The 25,266-nt window shown below is 35.5% G+C and overlaps 1 protein-coding gene across 1 annotated transcript in view; it reads right to left on the reverse strand.

Annotated features, from left to right (window-relative positions):
• LOC124869050 (zeta-sarcoglycan) overlaps positions 1-25,266 on the reverse strand; it is a 520,530-nt gene that overhangs the window by 349,704 nt on the left and 145,560 nt on the right. The window lies entirely within an intron of this gene.

Raw genomic sequence — 25,266 nt, forward strand, 5'->3', positions numbered from 1 at the left:
TTAAGCAGCAGCAACAACAGATAGTATCTCCACGTGTCATTTTCTTCACATTTCGGCAGTGAGCCCTGCTTCTGGAGGCCAGCTTTTTATGCTGATGTTCCCTGCTTATCTGAATAGTAAGTGGTGCTGTCTGAATTTACTTAGATAGAAGATGTGCTCACATTCTCTACTTCCACAAAACTGTTTCATTAGAGGGAGATAAAAAATAACATTCAAGAATTTTAGGGGAATGACATCTCTAAAAGATGCTGCGTTTTATTGACCAGAATGTAAGAGTAAATGTATCAATAAACATTTATTTTTCAAGGGATAATCTTAATTTTTCAAAGGATATTTTTAATATATGTCACAATAACAGTGCTTTACTTACCTTAAACAATGACAAAATATTTGAGAAGTGATTAATTACAGTGTCAATAAAGGAGGGGATTCAGGGTAAAGAGTTTTTTTCTTAACTATTTGATTTTTGATAAGTGTAAAGTCAAAAGAAAGTCTCAGATTGGTAAAGGCTCCTGGCTCAACATATTCTAATGAAAGAATGGCTATTTCAAGCATACTAAACAGCACTGTTTCACTTCTGACTTGTTCTTGAAGGGAATTAAAATGTCCTAAAGACATAAAATATCTATGGATTGCCTGTATCCTGTCACACGTATGTGAATAAAAGAATGATACAATGAAGGAAGAAAACGCAAATCAATGTCTAGTTAAAATGTACAATGGAGTATAACGGCCATTGTAGATGGAACAAAAAAGTTATGTGGCCACAAAGAAGTAAATTTTAACCAGAAAGAAGTATCTACATTTCAAATATTTACTCTAAAAAATGGATATTCTCTGATGTCGAAAAGTTGTACGTTTGCAAAAAAAAAAAAGGACAGCTTTTCAATTAAAGTGGTAAATTGAGGATACATCGGACTCTTTCCTGTATCTGAACTACATCTCCAGACATATACAGAATACAAGCATGAGACAGTGAGGAAGAAGCTGCAACATGGATTCATCGAGTATGAACCCAGGAGACGTTCTTCTGCAACAGGAAAAGAGTTTAGATCTATCATTTTGGAAAATATCTATTTTGTTATGATAAACTTAAGAGTTTTTTTTTCTTAAAAGATTTTTTAACTACAATGTCAGAGAATGTCCTGGTTTTACATTTATCCCATTAATCTTGGAATATTGTCATTCTTTTCTTGCAAATTTATGAGTATTCACAAGTTTGTTCTTGTAAAATTAATCTAGACATTACTAACTTTTCTTTGGTGGATGTTTAGTCCTACGTGGCCACGTAATTCTTTTCTTTGATCTGCAATAGCCCTACAACCACGTTGTAGAAAAGAACCTTGTAGAGCTTAAAGCAGGTGAAAATGAACCTAATGACATGCAAAACATAGAAGAACAATTCCCTTTGAAATTTGATTGAATATGAATGGTGAGCATTTTTTTTTATTTGTGCATCACTTGATACAATTTACATCTATTTATTGTCAACATATTAAAAGTCTTCAGTCACATTTTTGATGTATATAGCCAGCAGCAGACACTTGTTAGCAGTCCTGAAAAAGGTGGGATTTGATTGGGGATAACATATCTGCACAGGACAGAGATACCAGAAGAATAGATTTTTTAAATACTTACCACAAAGCAAAAAATTATTTTCTTTCAAGCAAGAAGTTTGCATCTAAAATAAATGAGACATTTTTTTTCTAAAAAGATGATAAAAAAATATTTTCTTCTATGTCCATATTAATAAAACGGCCATGTTAAAAATTATTTATACTCTGTTTAATAATTAATGGAAGATTTTTTTTTTTTTTGGGCAATACAATGCCACTCAAAATTTTGACCCAAGTCATATAGTTTACAAGACAAATCTACCAGTTACTAAGGAAATTGTTGCATATTTCAGAATTTAAAGAAAGTAATACAGTGATTTATTGTGTCATTATTGTAGCATTTAGCTAGTATAAATAATTGCTGGTAATCCTGACATAGAACAGCAAACGTTTAGTCTGATTTAATGTCAGACTAGAAAGAAAAGGTTATTAAGGTATTTAGGTAAGGTATTTTTATATTGTGTTTGAACATATCTGCTTTCATCTGTGCATGTTGAGAACCAATTGAGAGACAAGGGCAGAAACAGAAAAAAAGATTGATGAAGATTCTTTGTTCTTGGAGTTGCTGTGAAAGAAAATAAACTTATCCCTGTTTGTATGGTTCATCTTTATCTTACTGAAATGTTAGAATCAAGTATTTTTCCCTCTAATGACTAAAGAGGAGCTCGACCTAAAAAATTAATGAACCTCTGGTTAGAGCTCACAACTCCTAAATTTACTGCTACACACTTCTGTCTGCAAGTAAGGCTCTTTTTTCTTTGAAAGTGGACAAAACAATCGAAACTGAATTAATCAGAAAATATGTCAGAGTAGTCACTCTAACCATTCACGTAATAAACACTTTTGTAATTAGGACATTGCTGTGACATTTGAGTGGCCCACTCACACATTTCGTAGCAATGGTGCATATGTGGCACATAGATAGCATTTCCAAGCTGTGATCCTGGCTTTGCTTGGGGTTTAAATTCAGTATGCTAAAGTTGCATGTGCGATGGTTGAATGTTTACTTTTAGCTGCACATCATTCAGTGCCGCTAAAATGCAGTCTATTCTATTTTTATCTAGAAAGAAATTACTATCTCATTTATATCACATCCATCTGTATGTGCCTCTCTTTTGTTCTGGGTGCCTTAGTCTGTTTTCATTGCAAAGTTAAATTTGAGATGGAGCTGAATTTACAGGTGTGTAAAAATCTGTGTTTATTGATCTGTCTGTGTCCTTCAAGATCTCCTTAGCAGACAGCTGTGAGTACCCATTATCGGAAGACAACAATACAGACTTCCAGAAGCTTACAGTAATTGAACACTTAGTGTTAATCCCTGCCACAAGTCATTGTGCTGGCTTCTCAATATTTAAATTCTCTATTTTTTTAGTGTGTGTTTGTGTTTGTGTGTGCGTGTGTGTCCCTCACATCAGTGTTAAAACACATCAGGCTCCACATTTGTCTATGTTTGTTTGAGCAAACTGGTGGGTCTTTATAGACATACCACTCCCATGTATACTATATTTGGGTCAGCTGCACCGCATCTAAAAATATGGACTGTGTGTTTAGTTGCAGGGTGATCCTGAACACCATGGTGTAAAGGAACAAAATAAGACATTTTAGTCCTACAGGCTTTGTGGTTAAGTTAATTGTTGAACTGACCTGTAACCAGGAATTTAGGTTTATTAGCCATCTCTTCTTCTGTTTCCCAGATAATTCTGAATTTCATCAAATTATGTTTGCCATGTAAAAGGATAGAAATGAAAGGTGGAAAACCACAGAACAAAGAGATGTGTTGACCCATGTAGCGCAACAATGATGGCAAAAAGTTTGGCTTTCCGCAACTATTAATAAGTATTTTCAAACATCGACAAAAGTATTAAAACCGAATATTTTGATTTACTCAAATCGGGGCACCACATGATTGTCAGGAATCATTTGCCAAACAACTTTCAGTCTCTGTCAGATATTGTTCTATGAATTCCAGCCTAACTGGGTGGTATTGTAGAACAATAGGTGAAGGTTAATTTGTGCATGGGAGTTCTCAAACAGCAAACATTGCACACATACAAAAAATAAACACAAACATACTTCCTCCAGAACACAAGAATTTATTACCACAATAGTTCAACTTTACACTCAAAATACGTGAGTCAATAAACTCTCTCACTAAGCTAGTAACACTCAACTAAACCACTAAGCAAAAGGAAGAGGGTAATAAGCAAACTGAAAACCAATCAACTAATAAATTATGATAACAAAACAAAAGGGGTAAGGAGGAATCACTGCAAAACTACTTACTCACTTTACTATTACTATTATATTATATCTAGTCAATATCTGGACAGGACAGAATAAAAATATATTTCTCTTTCTGATGCAGTGGCAGTAAGACAATCACTTTACTGTAAGTAAGCTCTTATTTTCTGAGACAGTACAACCCAGGAGCACATAATGTTTTTTAAAAATGTTAGTAACTTTTCAACTTATCTTTCAGGATCCTACAGTCATACTTTTAATGTGTAATAGTCTGTCTTTTGTCCCATCCTTTGCTTATTGATTTTAACATAATGACTTATGGGCCATTTCATGCAATGAATACATTACAATTACTGAGTCTACAACAGCCATTTGGTCAATATTCTCTTGTAATTGAAGGGATGGAGCAATAATGTGAGAAGCTAAGTTATTTTCCTGTTCCTATGACTCAATCAAAAATGCTTTGGACAAAATGACTTTTCTTTCTTTGCCTGGTGACTTTTGTCTACCATCTGTAAATAAAACACACCGTGCAGTCATTAAGTACCATCCATGCTGCATTTGCAGAGACCAACTGCTCCGTCTGTCACTAGCTTTGATTCATTTTTGCCCAAACAGACGCAGTTCACTGATAGACAGTCGCACTGCATTACATCATGTCAACACTTTGATAACAAAGTCATCTGTGCTTTGACATTCCCATCCCACTGTGCAGCTGTGTCTGCTTAGATGGAACAAATGATGATGGGCACGTGGGAAGGTTTTGCATCTTAAAAAACAATCTACTCAGGTAAACAAAGCTGGATTCTTAAATAACCTGCAGTGGATCAACAGCTTCCTGACGGACCGACAGCAGCAGGTGAGACTGGGGAACATCTTCTCCCGATCCAGATTAATAAATACTGGTGCCCCCCAGGGGGGTGTTCTATGCCCACTCCTCTTCTCCCTGTACACAAATGAATGCACCTCATCGGACTCGTCCGTGAAACTCCTTAAGTTTGCAAACGACACCACTGTCATTGGTCTGATCCAGGACGGTGATGAGTCTGCATACAGACAGCAGGTGGATCGGCTGGTACACTGGTGCAGTCAGAACTACCTTTAACTCAACCCACTCAAGACTGTGGAAATGGTGGTGGACCTTTGGAGAACACCACCCCCATACACCCCCCTCACCATCCTCAACAACACTGTATCAGCCATGGACCACTTCAGGTTCCTAGGAACCACCATCTCTGAGGACCTGAGATGGTCTTCACACATAGACACTGTTCGAAAGAAGGCCCAGCAGAGACTGTGCTTCCTGAGGCAACTCAAGAAGTTCAACCTTCCACAGGAGCTGCTGGTCATCTTCTACACTGCCATCATTCAGTCTGTCCTGTCTTCATCCATCTCAGTGTGGTTTGGCTCATCCACAAAACAGGACAGGTGCAGACTGCAACGAATAATCAGGACTGCAGAGAGAATAATCGGGGCTGACCTTCCCTCCATCCAGGACTTATACAGGTCTAGGGTCAGGAAAAGAGCTGCTAAAATCTCTGCAGACCCCACACACCCTGCACATAAACTGTTCAGAGCTTTACCTTCAGGCCGCCGCTACAGAGCACTGTTCACTAAAACCAGCCGCCACAGAGACAGTTTCTTCCGCCAGGCTGTTTCTCTGTTGAACATTCAATAGAGTACAAAACAACAGCATACAGATGTTGCAAATGCACCTTTTTATTATATATGTGTAAATTGTACATTGTAAATATGTATATTCTGTAATGCAAAAACAAAACCAAAGAGCAAAGTGTACCGGAGTCAAATTCCTTGTTTGTATGTACGAACTTGGCAATAATGCTGATTCTGATTCTGTTGTACATTAATGCATTTAAACATATATGGTTTTGAGTGTATTTTTTGAAAACTTCAAACTGGGCAATGTGTTATTTTTTTTGTTGTTTTTTTTTACAGAACGAACTTGAAGTGGGCGCAGGTCATCCTGAAATCATAGTGCTTTCTACAGGAGAGCACAAAATGTGTACACCATGTTTTTCAGGGACAGTGTGTTTTTTTTAAGTTTTTTTTATGCACAACAGAGTCAACAACATTATTGTTTGCCTCCAAGGCAAGAGCTGGCCTACTGCATGTCTCTGTGCCTTTGAGCAGGACATGTATGGTTCAGCTGTTATGAGCACACAGTCAGTCGTTGCTGTCTTTGTGGGGACCTGATCTTGCTAAATTGCAATCTCCAACTTGACTATAATGCTTTTGGCTTTCATTAAATGCAAGAATATAAACTAAAAAGTTATGGCTTAAATATCAATACTTAGAAATTAAACATAATCTATTGTATTAGTTAGACTGCAAAAAAGTTTTATTTTAAACCCCAATTTTATTATTTTTAGCCCCAAGACAAGATGCAGCAGAATTCTGTCACTTATATCTTTTTTTTTTGATCACCTTACAACATCATAGATAAGTACCTAAAACAGGACATCATTGAAGACTTTGCAAGCCAATGTCCTTAAAAAGAAACCGGATTAGGATTCTTTTTTTAAATCGTGCAAAATGTCCAAATTTCAGAATCATTTTCTTTTATAATTATGAAATTTGCACAATAATTAAACTCAGTTGAATTCAGTTTATTTAGACAGTGCCAATTCACAACACGTCTCATGGCACCTTACAAAGTCAGTTCAATTGAATCATACAGATTCCAAGTCAAGTATATACAGGTCCTTCTCAAAATATTAGCATATTGTGATAAAGTTAATTATTTTCCATAATGTAATGATGAAAATTTAACATTCATATATTTTAGATTCATTGCACACTAACTTAAATATTTCAGGTCTTTTATTGTCTTAATACGGATGATTTTGGCATACAGCTCATGAAAACCCAAAATTCCTATCTCACAAAATTAGCATATTTTATCTGACCAATAAAAGAAAAGTGTTTTTAATACAAAAAACGTCAACCTTCAAATAATCATGTACAGTTATGCACTCAATACTTGGTCGGGAATCCTTTGGCAGAAATGACTGCTTCAATGCGGCGTGGCATGGAGGCAATCAGCCTGTGGCACTGCTGAGGTCTTATGGAGGCCCAGGATGCTTCGATAGCGGCCTTTAGCTCATCCAGGGTGTTGGGTCTTGAGTCTCTCAACGTTCTCTTCACAATATCCCACAGATTCTCTATGGGGTTCAGGTCAGGAGAGTTGACAGGCCAATTGAGCACAGTGATACCATGGTCAGTAAACCATTTACCAGTGGTTTTGGCACTGTGAGCAGGTGCCAGGTCGTGCTGAAAAATGAAATCTTCATCTCCATAAAGCTTTTCAGCAGATGGAAGCATGAAGTGCTCCAACATCTCCTGATAGCTAGCTGCATTGACCCTGCCCTTGATAAAACACAGTGGACCAACACCAGCAGCTGACACGGCACCCCAGATCATCACTGACTGTGGGTACTTGACACTGGACTTCTGGCATTTTGGCATTTCCTTCTCCCCAGTCTTCCTCCAGACTCTGGCACCTTGATTTCCGAATGACATGCAGAATTTGCTTTCATCCGAAAAAAGTATTTTGGACCACTGAGCAACAGTCCAGTGCTGCTTCTCTGTAGCCCTGGTCAGGCGCTTCTGCCGCTGTTTCTGGTTCAAAAGTAGCTTGACCTGGGGAATGTGGCACCTGTAGCCCATTTCTTGCACACGCCTGTGCACGGTGGCTCTGGATGTTTCTACTCCAGACTCAGTCCACTGCTTCCGCAGGTCCCCCAAGGTCTGGAATCGGCCCTTCTCCACAATCTTCCTCAGGGTCCGGTCACCTCTTCTCGTTGTGCAGCGTTTTCTGCCACACTTTTTCCTTCCCACAGACTTCCCACTGAGGTGCCTTGATACAGCACTCTGGGAACAGCCTATTCATTCAGAAATTTCTTTCTGTGTCTTACCCTCTTGCTTGAGGGTGTCAATAGTGGCCTTCTGGACAGCAGTCAGGTCGGCAGTCTTACCCATGATTGGGGTTTTGAATGATGAACCAGGCTGGGAGTTTTAAAGGCCTCAGGAATCTTTTGCAGGTGTTTAGAGTTAACTCGTTGATTCAGATGATTAGGTTCATAGCTCGTTTAGAGACCCTTTTAATGATATGCTAATTTTGTGAGATAGGAATTTGGGGTTTTCATGAGCTGTATGCCAAAATTATCCGTATTAAGACAGTAAAAGACCTAAAATATTTCAGTTAGTGTGCAATGAATCTAAAATATATGAATGTTAAATTTTCATCATGACATTATGGAAAATAATTAACTTTATCACAATATGCTAATATTTTGAGAAGGACCTGTACATTCCAACTGATCCTAGTTTTAAAACAATGCAGTCAAATTCAGCTTATTATTAAAATTGGTTAAATGGTTTTATATCTAAGGAAAACCAACTGATTGCATTGAGTCACTAACTTGCAGCATTCACTCCTCCTGCATGAGGATGTAGCAACAGTGGACACTGTCATAACAATAAGTTAATAAAAGCAGCTGTTTTGCTAATTCATCATAGTTAATTACAGTTTATTTGAGCGAAGACAACAAGGAAGAATAAAACATGTACATAAGCTGCCAAAAGCTAGGTTTCAAATACAAAGCAATGACTAAATCAACATGTTAATTGCTCACTTGATGAATACTTTAAAGTTTAATTTAAACAAAATATGATAAATGAATGACCCCTAGTTCATGTTGGAGCTGTAAACATAAACTTAAACATGAATTAGTTCATTTTAACCTGGCTGAACTGTATTTAGATTCAGTTCTTCTTAAGGGTGTCATTTTCAGGCTAATAATATCGGCCTTTCTTAAATGGCATGCTCCCTTTTGTAAACTTCAGTTGAAATTTTTATTTAAATGTGTCTTTGAATTTTAACATTTGTTCCTTTAATACCATGCTTTTTGAGACATTAACCTGTGTTAATATAAATAAACTTGCCTTGTATTTCTTATTTTGAAGACTGGCTAAAACAAAAGGGCCTCTACATCATATTATAGTTATATAATGTGGGAAAAGACACTTTGACAAATTAAAATTGTAAATTATGCAGGACGAAATATGCATTAGTTATGATTGTTTCACTGGAATTTCATAGAATACCTCCTAGCAACCCCAACAAATGTGGGGAGGAAGCTTTTTTTAAGTGGTAAATAGGTGAGAGGAGGGGTACATCTTGGACAAATTACCAGTCTGTTTGCTGCAAACAAACTAGTTCATACCCATGATCTTTATCATTGTATATCAGAATAAATCAGTGAAACATTATTAAACATACAAGTCATTGTCTTTTTAACAAAATTTACAAAGGTTCAACCTCGCTAAAATGACAGTTTCTCCTTCAAATAACTCCTTCACACCGAGGTGGGATGTGTTGAACCATGTAATGCCTTTCTGAGTAGTTTAACATACACATTATACTATCTCATCAGATTCCCTGCTTGGTTTATGTCTAATAGTCATCTAGTATTCAGTGTGTGCCTCTAGCTAGTTAATAATATATGCCGTCTTTGGCAGCTACAGCTGTAGCTTTCATACATGAATTGATTTTAAATGTGCAATACACTAGCTGTAACAGTGTTGTACCTCATTCATGCTCGTGCTCTTTTGCTTTGGCTGATTAGATGTTACATGACTCTTGACACATTAGGCAGTGTGCGCTTGTCAAGTGCAATTAAAAAGCACTTAAACTGTAAGTCATAGTGACAAAACAAAGGGATATACTTTTATTGTTAAATCATATATTTAGTGCTTTATGCTAAAAAACAAAAATGCTTGAGCTGTCTTTGAAATGTATCCCATGGCTTCGTTTTAGCATCAATAATGTTATCTATTACATTTTTCTGCATAGACCAACCACTTTGCATCACTGTGAGAAATCCATCAGGAGAGATCAGTGTAGCTCTGCAGATTTGTTTATATGCATGGCTGTCTGTCCTGTTCAAAAAGACAACTCATCCACATGAACAGTTCAATATTTCATTACACCACTGTCGTATCAAAAATGTGCTTTTTGTGAAATTCTGGAGGGAACTGGACACATAAAAATGTCCAGACTAGGCAAACTTGAAAAGTAGATTTTTACATTTCATCATTTAGCTGCTTTTCACATTGAAGAAGGATGTAAATGTATGTAAATGACTTTTGGGACATTCCTGATTAAATCACTGACTGTTTACAATTTACTTTAGAGGTAGTAAATTATGTAAAGTTTGAGACTGATTACAATGTATTTGTGGGAAGTGTAAAAATGTGTATTTTATGTTCTGAAAATTCTTAGTTTTTGCAGAGAAGCACTGCAAGCTGGAAAATGTGTCATGAAATTCATGCATTGCTGGCAGCTCCACTGCCATTGGACTATTTATTCACATTTGGAATTCTGACAATGAATCTGCTATAATTTGCTTTGAGCAAACCTAAAATAGCAGGCTGTTCAATACAAATATATTCACCTCCTGCCCTGTTCTCCCTAAATGTTTTTTTTAAATATGTCAATATATGTAGCCAATGTTTTTCAGGTCAAGTTCTAATTATTTTATATCACCCATGTTGCATGTTTTTTAGGTGTTCTGCTTCAGCAAGAAAGAGCAAACTATTTAAACCAGGTTAAAACTGGTTTGGCAAATATTGTCAAAAATTTTTTACAGCAGTATTTCCTATTTATGCACTTGTACAATATAGTCTTTAACGAAGTTGCTTTTTTTGTATTCACACTTCATGAATCTCTGTCTTTGACATGTTGCCATTTGTACATATCAACAGAAATGCCTTCCCATGTTAAGCTATAAAAGTCTAGTATTGCTCAATCATGTAGTAATTGCTCGTATTTAAGGGACACTGATATTAGACTAAAACAGGGAGCTATAACTCTGTGCTCTTTTATTTTCTTTTAACTTAGAAAGTACTCTTGGTCTGGTGCAGCTGTGTTTTCTGTCTGCTCTGTGCTTTAAAGCCCCAGCCAGTCACTGCAGATGATTGCTAATACTGAGCCTGGTTCTGCTGGTTTCTTCCTGTTACAAGGCAGTCGTTCCACTGTTGCTACATGTTTGCTCAGAATCAGAGATCGCTGCAGTCAATTACTTCATGCAATTGACCAAGCTTTGCCCTGTGGCTTTTCAGACTAGAGTTTGCATTGGCAGTTACTGCTAAACTATGTATTCTAGAGCATAGCTTTGTGGAGTCCTAGGGCTGCTTGATTATGGGAAAAGTTACAAACATGACTATTTTGGTCAATATCTAAATCTATTCTAATGTAAAAACAAAAATAATTATATAAACACAAATAAAATCACTAATATGGTAATCTCTAGGAAAAAAATACTAAATTCCAAATAAATGAAAAAATAAATAATAACTAAAATACGATAATTGATAATAGTTACAACTTATATTCAATCAAACCAAGTTAATTTTGATCAAACAAATTTGCTCCCAATTAGTGTAGCTAATGAATGATTCTAAACATTTATCAACATTTTGGCAAGTATATTTTTTTTATTTGAATTCTGTATCACTTGGTAATAGATCAGATTTAAATTTCATGTAGTTGCACACATTTCTTTAAATTAATTTTAGTTCTGTCCTGAAACAGCATAGTGTGTCTAGCTTCATTTAACAAGTTAGGACAGACTTTACAAGAATGGGTTTAGTGGAATATTTCCTGCCACTGCATGTTAAAGGAATGATAAACCACATCTTCTTAAGTAAACCAGTCAGACAAGCTGTCTTTTTGTTTTTGTTTTTTGTTTTTTTTTACTATATGCCGCACCGTTGGCGCTGTGGGTGGTTGTGATTTTGCCCCTTTGGCATTTTGTACTTATTTATTTTTGGTCTTGCCTAACAATTTACAGATATGAAATTCTGCCAACTAAGGCAAGATGTTTTGTACTGACCATTTGTTAATTATGACCCACTAGTGGGTCATTTCACCACTCCACCTGTTCTGTTTTTCCCAACTTTGTTTGTGCTAAGTTTTCAAAATAAGACACCACAAAATGGTGTTTAGTACTCATTGGTCTGGAGACATTACAAAATAAGAGCATACTTACCAAAATAATAACAAAGATTTTATATAATTACATTGTTTAAAGAAATTCTAAAATACTTGCTTTATTTAAAAAGCAGAACTACAATTCCATCATCTAGGATGACAGATCCTAGCATCTGTTAATAAAGGTTTTCATTTCATGTTTATAATATCGTGTTTTTAAAATACGTGTTGGGCATTAGTTTTTGTGCGCATCAAGTACTCAGAGTTCTTCTAATTAAGGATGAATTTTATTTATTTTTTATTGCACTTTGCTTTTTTGTGAACTGGCTTTTTACTTGTTATGTCACCATGAGGTGAAGACTCAATTTTCCAGAGAAACATCATTTACAGCTAAACTTTGCCACATTAGCCCAACAGGGTTTTTTTCCAGGGCGAGCCGCAATAAAACTGTGAGGAGGTGTCTAACTATGTCTGAGGAGACAGAGGTTCAGACAGATTCCCCTCCCTTCACTCATCTTAGGACATGTCCAGTCCCTGAGGAATAAACTTGACGAACTGCAGCAAAATATTTGCTACAAGTAGGATTTCCGGGAATGCTGTGTGATGTCCTTTAGCGAAACATGGCTCACTGAGCGAGATCATAATTCGACCGAAGAATTGATGGATTTGGGGCTCCCTTCTTGCTGGGCTGACAGGCAGATGTAATGGGGAAACCAAAGGAGGCGAGGTATGTTTATATGTTAACAGCTGCTTTTGTACATCTATGACTGTAAGAGAGAGTATCTGTACACCACATGTCGAACTTTTATCTGTACCACTACACCCATTTTATCTGCCTTACGAATTTCAAATATGTGTCAAAGCAGATATGACAACAGATTTATTATAAAATATGCTGATGATTCTGAATAAAAGCAACCAGTGATCGATGACTTCATTCATTGGTTCATTCATTGAAGAGTGTTACCTTCAGCTTAACACAGTAAAAACCAAAGAAATTGTCATTGATTTTAGATGGAAAGAGAACAAGCACAATGTTATTTTAATCAAAGGTCACATTGAATTTGTGCATTCTTATAAATGTATGGGGACTGACACTGATGACAAATTGAATCTTGAAGCCAACTGTGAAGCTGTGTGTAAAACGTCTCATTAGCATCTGTTCTGTTTAAGGAAACGCTCATACTTTCATATTGACTGAACATTAATGACCATGTTTTATCATGCTTTTATTGAATCTGTTTTATCTTTTTCATTGGTATCATGGTTTAGCCACACATCTTTAAAGAAAATAAATACCTTAAATCAAATTGTTAAATGGTCATGTAGACTGATTAGTGAGCCACAACAGTCGCTTCTATCCTTGAACACCAGGCAGGTAGAGCGGATGGCTTTTTTTAATTTTAAGAAATTACTCCCATCCTTTACACAGCGAGTTTTAGCTTCTTCCTTCTGAATGGAGATTCTTAGTGACAAAGATAATTTGTACATTTAATGGATTATATAGTGCAGACCTGCTGTTTTTCATTTGTTTTTATGTATTTTTCTTATAAACATTTAACTTGGCTTGGTTTTAATGTGTTTGTTTTTATTGGGATTCCAATATTTGTCATTTATTAGTAAACTTGTAAATTTAGGTAAGTCCTGCCTCTCGAGTGTCCTGATTGGTGAAGGCTTGAGTACTCTGAATATTTTAAAAAGCAGTTATGTTTTGGGTCTCCCATGTGTTAGTTTTAACAATGTGTGTGTGTGTGTGTGTGTGTGTGTGTGTGTGTGTGTGTGTGTGTGTGTGTGTGTGTGTGCAGGTGTGTGTTTGTGTAAAACGAACATCATTCTTATCTCACTGTAATGCAGACTCAGCTTCGGGTAATAATAAAGTAACCTAAACCTGAACCTGATACTGAAATTGAATTTAATAAGATTACATCCTAGATAATGACACCTTTCTTCAAAGAAATGACAGACCTATTTAGACAGATAGGCAATATTACAATCATTTTAAGAACAACCTTGGTTATCAAGCTGAAAAATGTGGAGACCAATCAAATCCCAACACCACCCTATGCTGCATGTTAAGAGGAAAGGATTATTTCCTAAATATTTGGCAGATCATCTCAGAGTGGACAGTTTTTCACTTTTGTGTCACTTGCTCTGAGCCGAGGGCAGTGAAATCGCTGTACACTCGAAATGAAATTGGACAAACAGAGTGAAACTAATCTGACAAGGGACCAAAGAGGACCAGCGGGATAGATGAGAAAGGATGAATGGTACTAAAACCCTGGTTTGCTATGTGAACAGAAGGCACAGGTATATTTTAAACCAAAAACGGATCTGCTAGAGCATCTCCAAGGGCTTACTACAAGGCATTGTTAGAAAGTACTAATTGTACAGTTTGTGTCACAAAAATGTTGCAGAGGTGTGCTGCATTTGTTTTCTGGTATGTGCTTAAAATCAAGTACAGAGCACTAGAATAAAAGATGAGACAAGATAGATGAAACAGAGACAGAACCAACAAAGTCAGATAGATACTAACTCAGTGGATCAAGTGAAAAGCATATGGAGAAGAAAAAGTGAAAAAAAGAATGAAAAAATTGTCACAAATTCCAAATAGAAAACTCAGCAAATTGATTATTTCTTGAACATTAAGATTATGCATTTTTTATTCTCTGCTTTTTAAAGTCCCATTTGTTTCCCCTGTGTTCCTTTTTAAAGATGTATGCAGGAAAAACATTCCTGGATGAATATTAAGCTCCTTTTATATCATGATGCAATCATATCCTAAAAGAAGCATACATGACAATGTTTTTTAGAACATTTTAGTCTAGTTTGTCCACAATGTTAAATTCAGAATTCTGCATCTGCATGTTGATCTCAATGTGAAGAGTCAAATGTGTGTATGTTTTAATATGAAAAGTTGTCTAATACAGTTAATACAGTGTATTTCTACTTATTCTTTTAGATTTAATCCATGAATACCCTTCTAATAGACAGATAAGATATAAACGGGTATTAAAGTGCCATCAGCATTCATTGTGCACATGAGGGATAATATTCAGTCAAGTTTGGTGAGTTTTTGAATATGTTAATACCTCCAAAAATACTATATTTCTGGGCAGTGTAGCATTTCAACAGTGTCCTGAAAAATGTAGTTTCTGAGAAAAATGGTAAAAGTAGCTGAGTTTACAAAGTGCCTTGGTATTCTTGTGAAATTTTCTGAAAGCTTAATTGCCCAATGTAATATTTAACTTTTTAGGTATTTTTCCTTTATTTCTAAATAAATATACTTTTTTTGTGCAAACTGCTATATCTAGTTGAATATCATACCTTTTGTGAGTATTTGCTGTCTCTGGGTTCAGTTACTTCTTGTTGGATCTTTTTCTACCTGGATGGACTGGTGACCTGTCCAGGTTGTACCCTGCCTCTCGCTTGTAGATAGCTGGAGATAGGCACCAGCCCGCGACCCATTATGGAACAAGGAGGTATAGAAAATAGATAGATGGATGGATGGATGGATGGATGGATGGATGGATCTTTTTCTAGTCAAATGTAGTTTTTTTTAGAGTTTGAGGTTTTGTTCAGTATAACTGGCTTTCAGGCTCCTCTATTTTTTATTTGCCTGTCTGTTTATGATTATGTCCATTAGAGAAAACAATAGGTTCATCACTAGTCCTTATCATCTCAACCACAGCTCTGAAATAATACAAAAAATATTACCAGATATGTTTTCAGCAGTTATTGTACTGAGTTTTAATGTGTTTCAGTAAGTAGCAACCGCAGTCTTCCATGGATACACTGAAAGTTTAACAGCATCATCTCTTTCAGTCTCATTGAAACTTGAAAAAATATCTCGCACAATGTTTTACTGGTTTAAAATTAACAAAGAAAAAACTCAAAGACAAAACTAGCAAGAAAATCTCCAGGGCTAATAGAGGAAGCTATTTTTTCAAACATATGCAGTTGAAAATAGCAAGAGCTTCATCTGGACTTTTTGGGGTCTAGCTTTTCATTACAGCCTATCTTCCCACTAAAGGCTCCCCTAGGAGAATTTAACAGCTGCAGGCAAAAGTAAAGTAGTTGGACAGTTTAGTTTCTGCATTTCACTTGCTGATATATGCTTGGAGCAAATAATGGCCAAGCACAATGGTGTGTGAGAAGCATGACATCCTGTGATTTATTCGCCCACCACTCTAATTCATTTTATATATGTACAGTAATGGTAAAAACAAAATATGATACTTTTAAATTTGAAGGCTTTATGTATATTGTAATTCATCTTGTGTGCCTTTTTGTTTCCCTGTGATGGATAGGTGACCAATCCTGGGTTACACTGCCTCTTGCCAAATGACAGCCAGACATAGGCACCAGCCCGTGACCCTTTAAGGATAGACGGGCTTAGACAATGGATGGATGGATGGATGGACTTTATATGAGTCAAAGGTTTTTGAGGTATGCAATAAATAACATAATCTCTTAAGTCAAATGTAAATTGTAAATGCCAATAAACTACAGGACATGAAAGTACTTTATAGGGTTTTATAAAAAGGAAAAATATCAATCAATAAGATAAATGCAATGGCAAGCTAAGACAAAGAGGCACTATGATAGAAAAGACCTAATGAGATTTAAACTAGACTGAAAAGCCAATCCAAACAAAGTGAGTCTTTACAAGGGATCTAAAAGACTGTCTAGACTTGGTAGTATGGAAAAATGTGTCAGGTTGTTCCACAGTTCACAGGCTTCCACTGCAAAAGCTAAAAACTTTTGTATTGTTTTCACTATCTCCAGCCAGGTTCATACTATGTGATTATTGGTTGTCTTAGAGGAAATCTTCATTTTATTACATATGAAGTTTTTTTCCTAATGATGATCACCTGAAAATCTTGGAATGAAAGTTTGGCACTTTATTAATGTTCTTAAGTCAAAAAATGTTTATCAGACAATATGTGATGGCTTAAAATTCACTTTCAGTTTCAACTAGGGTGGCACTTAACCCTAAGTTTCCTACTGATCTGCATCTATGTGTATGAACATGTGCATGTTAGTAAATTCAACTAGGTGAATGTGACTCTAGTGTAAAGCACTTTGAATGGTTAGTTATAACTATAAAAAAGTGCTAAATTAATTTAGTCCATTCATCATTCAACCATCGCACATCCCCTAGTGAGTAAAAACATCTGCATAGCGTAGTGTGAGATTAAGCTGGTTATTATTGGGTTATAGTTGTGACCTTGGAGTTGAAATTGCATTGAGGCTGTGGTAGATATGTCAGGTATCTATGACGTGTAAGAGAGCTGGGAAGCTTTTGTCTTGTCCAATAAAATCCATTGCAGGATGGCTTAAATGGTGATCAAAATGTGTGTGCTACTGTATAAAATCCATAGGATGATGATTTAGCAGCATTATTTTTATATGGCATCATGTCTGCCAGTGTCATTAAAACAAGAGGCTCATACATGATAGAGTGGCACTGGTATGACAACTTGTTGTTTTGGACCTCTGCTAAAAAAGGAGTTACCAATCTGTTAATTTTGTTTCCATCAAAAGAAAAACATAAAATAAACCTGAAAAAATAGCAAACATGTTGGGTTTGGAACAGGTTACTGCAGGTTAATTGGTTTGTAAGCATACCTTGACTAACAAGAGGATAACTTTTAGTTCATGAATTTGTGTGAATTATTTAAACTCAGGAGCAAAAATGACAAAAACAATATCACAGCGACGTACAAATTGGGCCTTGGTGACAGCAACTGTCTGTGGGCTATCAAGAGCTCTTCAAATGTGAAGAATTCGCTGAAAGGTGAGCACTACACTACAACACTAATGACAAAGTCCAGGAAGAGATGGCAGTTCAGCATGTTTGAAACAACAACTGACAAATTCAAATAACTAGGTTGTTATCGCTTACATAATGGAGGAAATGCTTGGTGGATGCAAAAGAGTACATTCTTAATAATTTAAACAAATCTAAGCACACATAGACTTTCAAATGAGTTAAATAGTTAAAACCGCTATTACTTTTTCAATATTGTCTGATTAACTAAAATTACAAATTGATTTTTAATGGCATTATTCGACTGAATTGTTCTTTTCTTCCTTCTCTGCATCTTTACATGTAAATACAGACAGGTATTTTTCAGTAAATTATTAAATCATATTGAATAATAATCTTTGTTGTCTGAATTGCAGCACAAGCATCTTCACCTTGTCACAAACATGCATGGACATGCATATCTGCACATGTAGCTTATTTTTAGATGTATACTAAAGTGTATGTCAGTTGTGTTGTACCAGTTGGCTGATATTTGTATAATCTATGTCCATCAAATTCTTGTTTTTTTTATTAAAATTTGATAATGCGTGTGTGCGTCTGCATATGGTTGTCTGTAACTTGTACAGTGTAGCCATATAAACCTTATAAGGTATCCGTAGGTCTTTTCTTGCACTAGATGTTCTACCTTAATTCATATCCCATTCACCATTTTGTTCGTCCCTCCATGAACCATTATATGATTAAATTTTTTCATAGCACCACCCACTGTTAATTTAATGAGGAGGGAAGGGAGGAGGTTAATTATCATTTCCTGCCACATTTTGTATTGAAAGATAATGAGGACAGTCAGGAATTTAATCCCACTGCTTCATTATTAACAGCAGGATAAAAAAAAGTTGACATTTCTGAAGGTTAACTTACATGTGTGACAACAAATTTATTCAAGTAGAATTCTTAAAAAACTTAGAACCAAACCAAAGCAATGATTAATTAATGAAAGCAAAAAAAATTAAAATAGATAGGTTATTGTATGCTCCGAATCATTTCATCACATCATATTGTACTTCTAAGTAGTAAGCATGTCATTTGTATATTCTGATAGGTAAGCAAAAATAAATTACAGATCTGACCAGCATGCTTGGATATCGTCAGCTGTGGTTCAAATGCCTAAACCATCCATATTGTTTTGATTTGGGTTTGTTCTTCATGTAACTGCTCCAAAAGTATTTCCCCAAGTACATTTATGTATTAGTGCGTAATTCCTGAATGGATGCAACAGGAGGTGCTTTTATTTTGATGGGCCACAAGTGTCTTTGTAAAGATGGTGGTTTAACAGTGAGCGAGTAAGGGTTTGAATGGGGAACTGTAGTTCTCATTCTAAATTCTAGATGTTGCCAAATAGATAATCTGCCTCTGTTTAAGATATAGTAGCCAAAGAAAACACTAAAGTAAGTACGTTTCTCACTGATTACTCTTAATTACACAGTTTGATCTCATAAGTAATGCTTTTAGGTGTTTTTCTGCTCTTCGTGCTTTGTAAGCATCCCTCATGCTGAGCATAGTAACAAAATGGTGATATGCACAGCCGACTGAAACACCTTTTTCAGAACATCTCCCCACTTGACAGGGCCTGCGTTGTTGTTTCTGTCACCAGATGCAGCTTGCAAAGCCAGAAACCTAAAATTACCTGATGTTAATCAATACAGAGTTCAGCTATTCAGTTGAGTTCAGGTGTCCAGATACCATAGCTACATTGTTATGAAGCTAACACAAAGAGATTGGCACAAACCATTGTTAGGCCATGGTTTATAAAGCTCTCTAATAAATCAGATGTACATTTTCACATGAGGGTCATTATGGTCTGTGGCTTAGTTACTGGCTGGCTTTCACACTATTTTACTTGGAATCTGAGAAAAGTCTCAATTTTTTAGAGCACAAGTTAAAGTCAAGATTATTTATTTGTGTGACTTGAGCTTGACTCAGACTAAAGTCCTCAACTCTGGTGTGTGACGAAGCAGGTTCAACATGTTCCGACATGTTCTATAAAAATCTGAAAATATGTTTTTGCAAAAGGTCGTAAAAGCACCATTTCACAATGTAAACATCATACAATGACAGCCGGAAAACCTTGTGTGTTCTTTTGTGTTGACAGGGAGTTTTGACCAAGTGTCATTATTTGACAGGCTGAGAATGAAATGTGGCTTTTCTTTAAATCTGCCACATTTTTCTTCTGGCCATAGAAAATGTATGTATAATGATAATTATGTCTTTGAAAAGGGCATACATTTAAAACAAGAATGTATTATTGCTTCAGGTCTTATCCTCCAGGGAGACACAAAAATCAAGACCTGGTTATTTCAGTTGGTCTTTATTGTTGAATTTAGTTTAATAGCAGCTGCTTTGTGTCTTTATTACTTGCTACAGACTGCCCTTGAGAACTGTGAAGTCTTAGCCTGTAGTCTAGGCTTTGTTCCCATGAGAATTAAATGTAGGCAACTGAAAATAACCAACTAAATGTATAAGGAAACAAAAAGTAGAACCAAATATATGTCATGAATTAAATCAATTTTTCTGCTATTTCTTACTCAAGGTCACAAGGATTTGGAGTTTATCCAAGCATGCATTAGATGACAGACATAAATACTCCAAGGACAGGTTGCTTGTCATCTGTCGCATCTAACACACAGGGGTAGAAAATCTTTCACACTCTAACTCACACGTATGGACAATTCATATCCTTTAATCCACCATGCTTGCATGTTTGCAGTCCATGGAAAGAAGCTGGATAACCCCAAAAAATGTTTTGAACATAGAAAGAAATTACAAATCTAACCAAACAAACAAGCCTTACCTGTGGTAGGAGGGTTTTCATATAAATTCAGATATGAAGCAATCAGAGCACTGTTGCGATGAAACAGTCAATTTTGACTTTCCAAATAGCTATTTTTATGTTTAATCTGTAACAATTTGCTCTTATAGACCGCAACAGATGGCAAGTGTAACATGCAAATTAGGTTAGCGTCACTGAATTACTTGCCTACAAGGATATAAGATACTTTACATTACCCTGAGATGGGCTAATCCAGAGTCATACAGTCTGTAGAAGCAGCAATGATAACAAAGGGCGCTGCTCCTGCTCTGTCTGGGCAGATTTTCTTCACGCCTCACTGCTATCATCCTGTCTCTGCTCTTTAAGCAACCAGTTATGATGAGGGCTTAGCAGCTGGTCCTAGTTCCTGCTTCCACTTCACCATTTTAACATTCAAGGCTCATGGAGCCGATTTGTAGTGCTCCAAGTAGAATATGGTTATATATTTTAGCCACAATATGACACCTTTTGGTATATATGGGTAAATGGAAACATATACAATCTGTTTTGACTACACATGTTGCAAGAGTACTTTTAGCATTCCTAGAGTGTGAATGCAGGCTGTTCCAGATCTGAAATACATGTGTTAAGAATTTCTACAATTATTGCGCTTGCAAACTGGAATAGAATAGAGTTGATAGAGTTGCACTACACTCCCCCCCCCCCGGTACTATTATTTGTTATACTATTTCAGGAGTGGTTAAAATTGTTGCTTCTTCATTTTAAATTAAAGTAATTATCATGTAATACATGTTTTAATTTTATTTTGTTAACACGATAATGTAATGAAGCCATGTTTTTTTTTTAAAGTTATTATATAAAGGTGGAGAGCAGTCTGCTGCTTAGCATCACCATCTTTGAAGTTATTTTGTGTGAAGATACAAGCCCACTGTATGTTGTTTCTTTTGTACAAAGAGAGTGGTGGAAGTGTTGTCAAGTTATATTAATAATAACCGAGGTCTAAGATCTGCATAGCAATACTCTGAATTGCTATGCAGAATTGCTTTATAAAATAAGCACAATAAACTTCAGCAGCAACATGAAAGCTACATGGATTACAGTAATTATTATTTTATTTTAACATTTTGAACATTCTTTCTCCATCTGCCATGAAATATGTTAAATCTGAAAATTTAGAAATTCACAGACTGCTGCTGGCAATACTAATTGCACTAATTGCTAAAAAACAAATAATAAAAATTTGTTTTAAAAATTTTACCATCATCTGTACCTAACTTTGTTTCACTAAAGTATTAAATTTAGACTTTTATGGGCTCTTTGGTGCGACTTCTCAGAATCAGAATCAGAATCAGAATCAGAAAAGCTTTATTGCCAAGTACGTTTTTGGACATACAAGGAATTTGTTTTGGCGTAGTCGGTGCAATACAGTACAAATTAAACAGTACAAACATATCTACAATATAATATAAATATATGTGCACAGTTTTAAGTGAGTGAGAGTACGTCATACATTCACATTACTGTTCACAACAGTTTCATTAAATTACAGTGTTGCCAAGTGTTTCTGTTGATGGATGAATAACTTTTCAGCCAATTTGGTCAATGTTTTACTTCCCCAAAAAAGCCATGGAGTGGGCAGCAGTGGTTTTAAAAAATAAATCAATAATGTAGCATTTTGAGGTACATTGTGACTCCCCCCACCACCCCCTTTCAAATTCAGGAGTTCTGCAGCTGACAAAATGTGTGAATATGGAGAATAAATAATTATACAATGCTTGTAACTATCAATCTTGTCAATATACTCTAAATAAAACTAGAAAGAAAGAAAGAAAGAGAGAAAGAAAGAAAGAAAGAAGAAATTGGCTAAATGATTTGCAGTAATACTGCCTCTGTGAGCACCCTGATCAAGAATAATAACAATGACAAAATAAAAATAATAATATTATTATTTTTATTAGTAGTAGCAGTAGTATTGGTTAGTGTCAGTTATCAACAATATACTAATGACTTAAACACACACAAACTTAAACATAATTGTAAGTTTCCATTTAGAACACTTGCATATGAATGGATAGAGTAGAGGATAACCTTGTCCTGGATGTTTAAAAGGGACCTTTGATGCTGATTCTCTCATCCGTTAGTCTGTACATAAATTCAAGGATAACAAACAACATTTTAAACGTTTGTCTTCCTATCTGTTTCAAGTACCAATTTACAATCACACTTACACTAATAGGCACACACACACACACACCGATTGTGTGCAGCCCCTAACAAGCTTTTAAGTAGTTGTGTCTTTCTAGGAACACAACCCATTAGTTTCCAGAGAAGCACAGCTTGAGTTTGTAAAAGCATGTGAGTGTATGTGTTTCTGCAGGAATATGAGCACAAAAGCACATTAGCACTGTATTATAGCATTAATGGCAATGCGTTAAGGCTACAAAGGCTTCTCACCTGCATACTTAGCCATACCATGTGCCAGGCACTGTTGGAAACTCTGTTGGTTTTTGGGACACAAGGAGAGGCCATTATGGAATCGCCAAGTCAAGGATGGACAATAAGCCCAAAAGAACAAAAAAGATTGTGTCCCCAAGGCTCAGTTCAATTTTTTAGACACATCCATCTTTCATTTTATTGATGAGAATACACTAAATAGAACCTTGATTAAGACAACATAAAAACATTTGAAGCAAAAATGTAAGCCATTATTTGCCTTTCTTTTCATAAACCAAATGTGGGAGATGCTTTTAATGCTTCAGATCTATAGTGATCTTACAGATTATTTTTCTACAAACATGAGGCTGCTTAATGTATTTAATCAAACTATTTTATATTTAGGTTGTCTTTGGTAAAAATATGGTAAAAATAAATATTAGAAATAAATAGGATCACAAAAAAATTTGGCTTATAATATCAGTTTTACTTTCATGTTTAACCCACATGACATAACATTTTGACACAACTGCTTTAGAAGCTAAAAATATTTAACTAATTGTGTTTTTTTTTTATTGCTTCAGTTTGAAAAAGGATATGTGTGTTAAACCTTAAAAATCCAGTATAACTTGTGTATCCACCATAACCACAAGTAACATGGTGAGTGAAGAGTAGCATTCTAAAAAACAATAACTCTAAATATAAAAGTATATTATAGAAGTTCAGGTGAATACCATTTTATTTATTTTCATTTTGCATCACATATAGATATCTTATTTACTTTCAATAGCCTACCCTTGTTTATAAACAGTTCATCTTCTCTTAACCTTTTTAGTTTGATTAAACATTTTTATCGGTAACTCTTCTAATATAGATTTAAAAACAGATAGTTTATATGGAAGTTAAAAGCCAAAAAACAAAAATAAAATTCCTAAGCAATGTTTAATGTTGCCAATACAAAACTATTATTTTGTTGTACAAACTCATTCTTATTTTTGTTGCCCTTAAAAAAAGAACTTCATCACTCTTTTCCGAGCTATGTATTGAGATGAGGTTTGATAGATAGAGCTGATTGCAATTCAAATGATGTATTTGCTTGTCACAATTATTTACTGCTTCATTCCTTTCCACTACTTTATTATTTATACATTTATACTCAAAGGGTTGCTGTATACCAACATTTCTCAAGCATCACGCAGAACTGTGATGGAGTGTGTGTCTGCGCCACCCTCCTTTGGCTCTCAGATCTCTTTAATCACAAACACATGTGAAGGACAGTTTGTCATATTTTCTTCTCTTTCTTTCTTTGATTACATTCCACCTTTTCCCTTCACTTCTCTCTTTCTTTGTCTGACAGGTCTGATGTGACATGTTTAATCAACTGGAGCAGTGTGTGTGTGTTTAGCACTGCATTGTGGGTAAGTGTATAATGTGGGTGCATTCAAAGAGTGGGACTTTTTATGAATATGTGCTAGCTTGATATATCTTCCATGTCTTTCTGTTGAATGCCAGTTCACATGTCCCTGTTTGGGCAAGAGAGAAACACTTGCAAATTAGTTTTTCTGAAGCATGATAAAATAAAGCAGGGTGCTTATCCAGATTAATTTCTTTACTGGCTATAAAATAAATAAAATATTAATAAATTTTGAAAATGACAATGCAGGTAACTCTATTATTACCAAGTCGTAAAAATTATTACCTAATTGAACTGCAAGGTACATGCATTTGTCTTAGAAGATTATTACATAAGCTTCTTATAAGGCTCGCATTCTCAGTTCACTTGCTAATGTGTTTGTGTTTCCTCCAATTGATTTAGATTGTCATATAGACTGTTAAGAAACAATGAAAACATTTTAATCCACAAGATTTTTGTATTTTAAGGTAGCTATGATACTGATCCTGTGTAAAATCTAGGGACAAGAAAAAAACACTAGTGCAGTTTTCTGTCCTGGAGTACACAGCCTCAGGGATTTTGTTAACAAGGCTCCATTCTGCTGTACAATGGAGAAGAATAGACTAAACCATACAAGGGAAGATAAATCTTAATTGCACTTAACTGTGCAAAATATTCTTGATAATAATACATCTTGTAAACCCCTGTATGGACTTGTATGAAATGAATGACAAAATGATCTATAAATGACTGACCAATTATCGATCTCTAAAAAGCCTGACCTGCCAATTCCAATTTTGGCCATACCAATTTTTTGTTATAACTGACACTGTCAGGTGTAATAAGGTCGCAATACACATTCAAAGTTTCAATCTTATTTTACAAAACCAGTGAAACAACACAAACTTAATTTAACTGCACATAAGGTAGTGCATTCAAATATAAATGAAATATAAATGAGCATTGCAG

This window comes from Girardinichthys multiradiatus, chromosome 5 (assembly GCF_021462225.1).
Source record: "Girardinichthys multiradiatus isolate DD_20200921_A chromosome 5, DD_fGirMul_XY1, whole genome shotgun sequence".
In the NCBI taxonomy this organism is placed as follows: Eukaryota; Metazoa; Chordata; class Actinopteri; order Cyprinodontiformes; family Goodeidae; genus Girardinichthys; species Girardinichthys multiradiatus.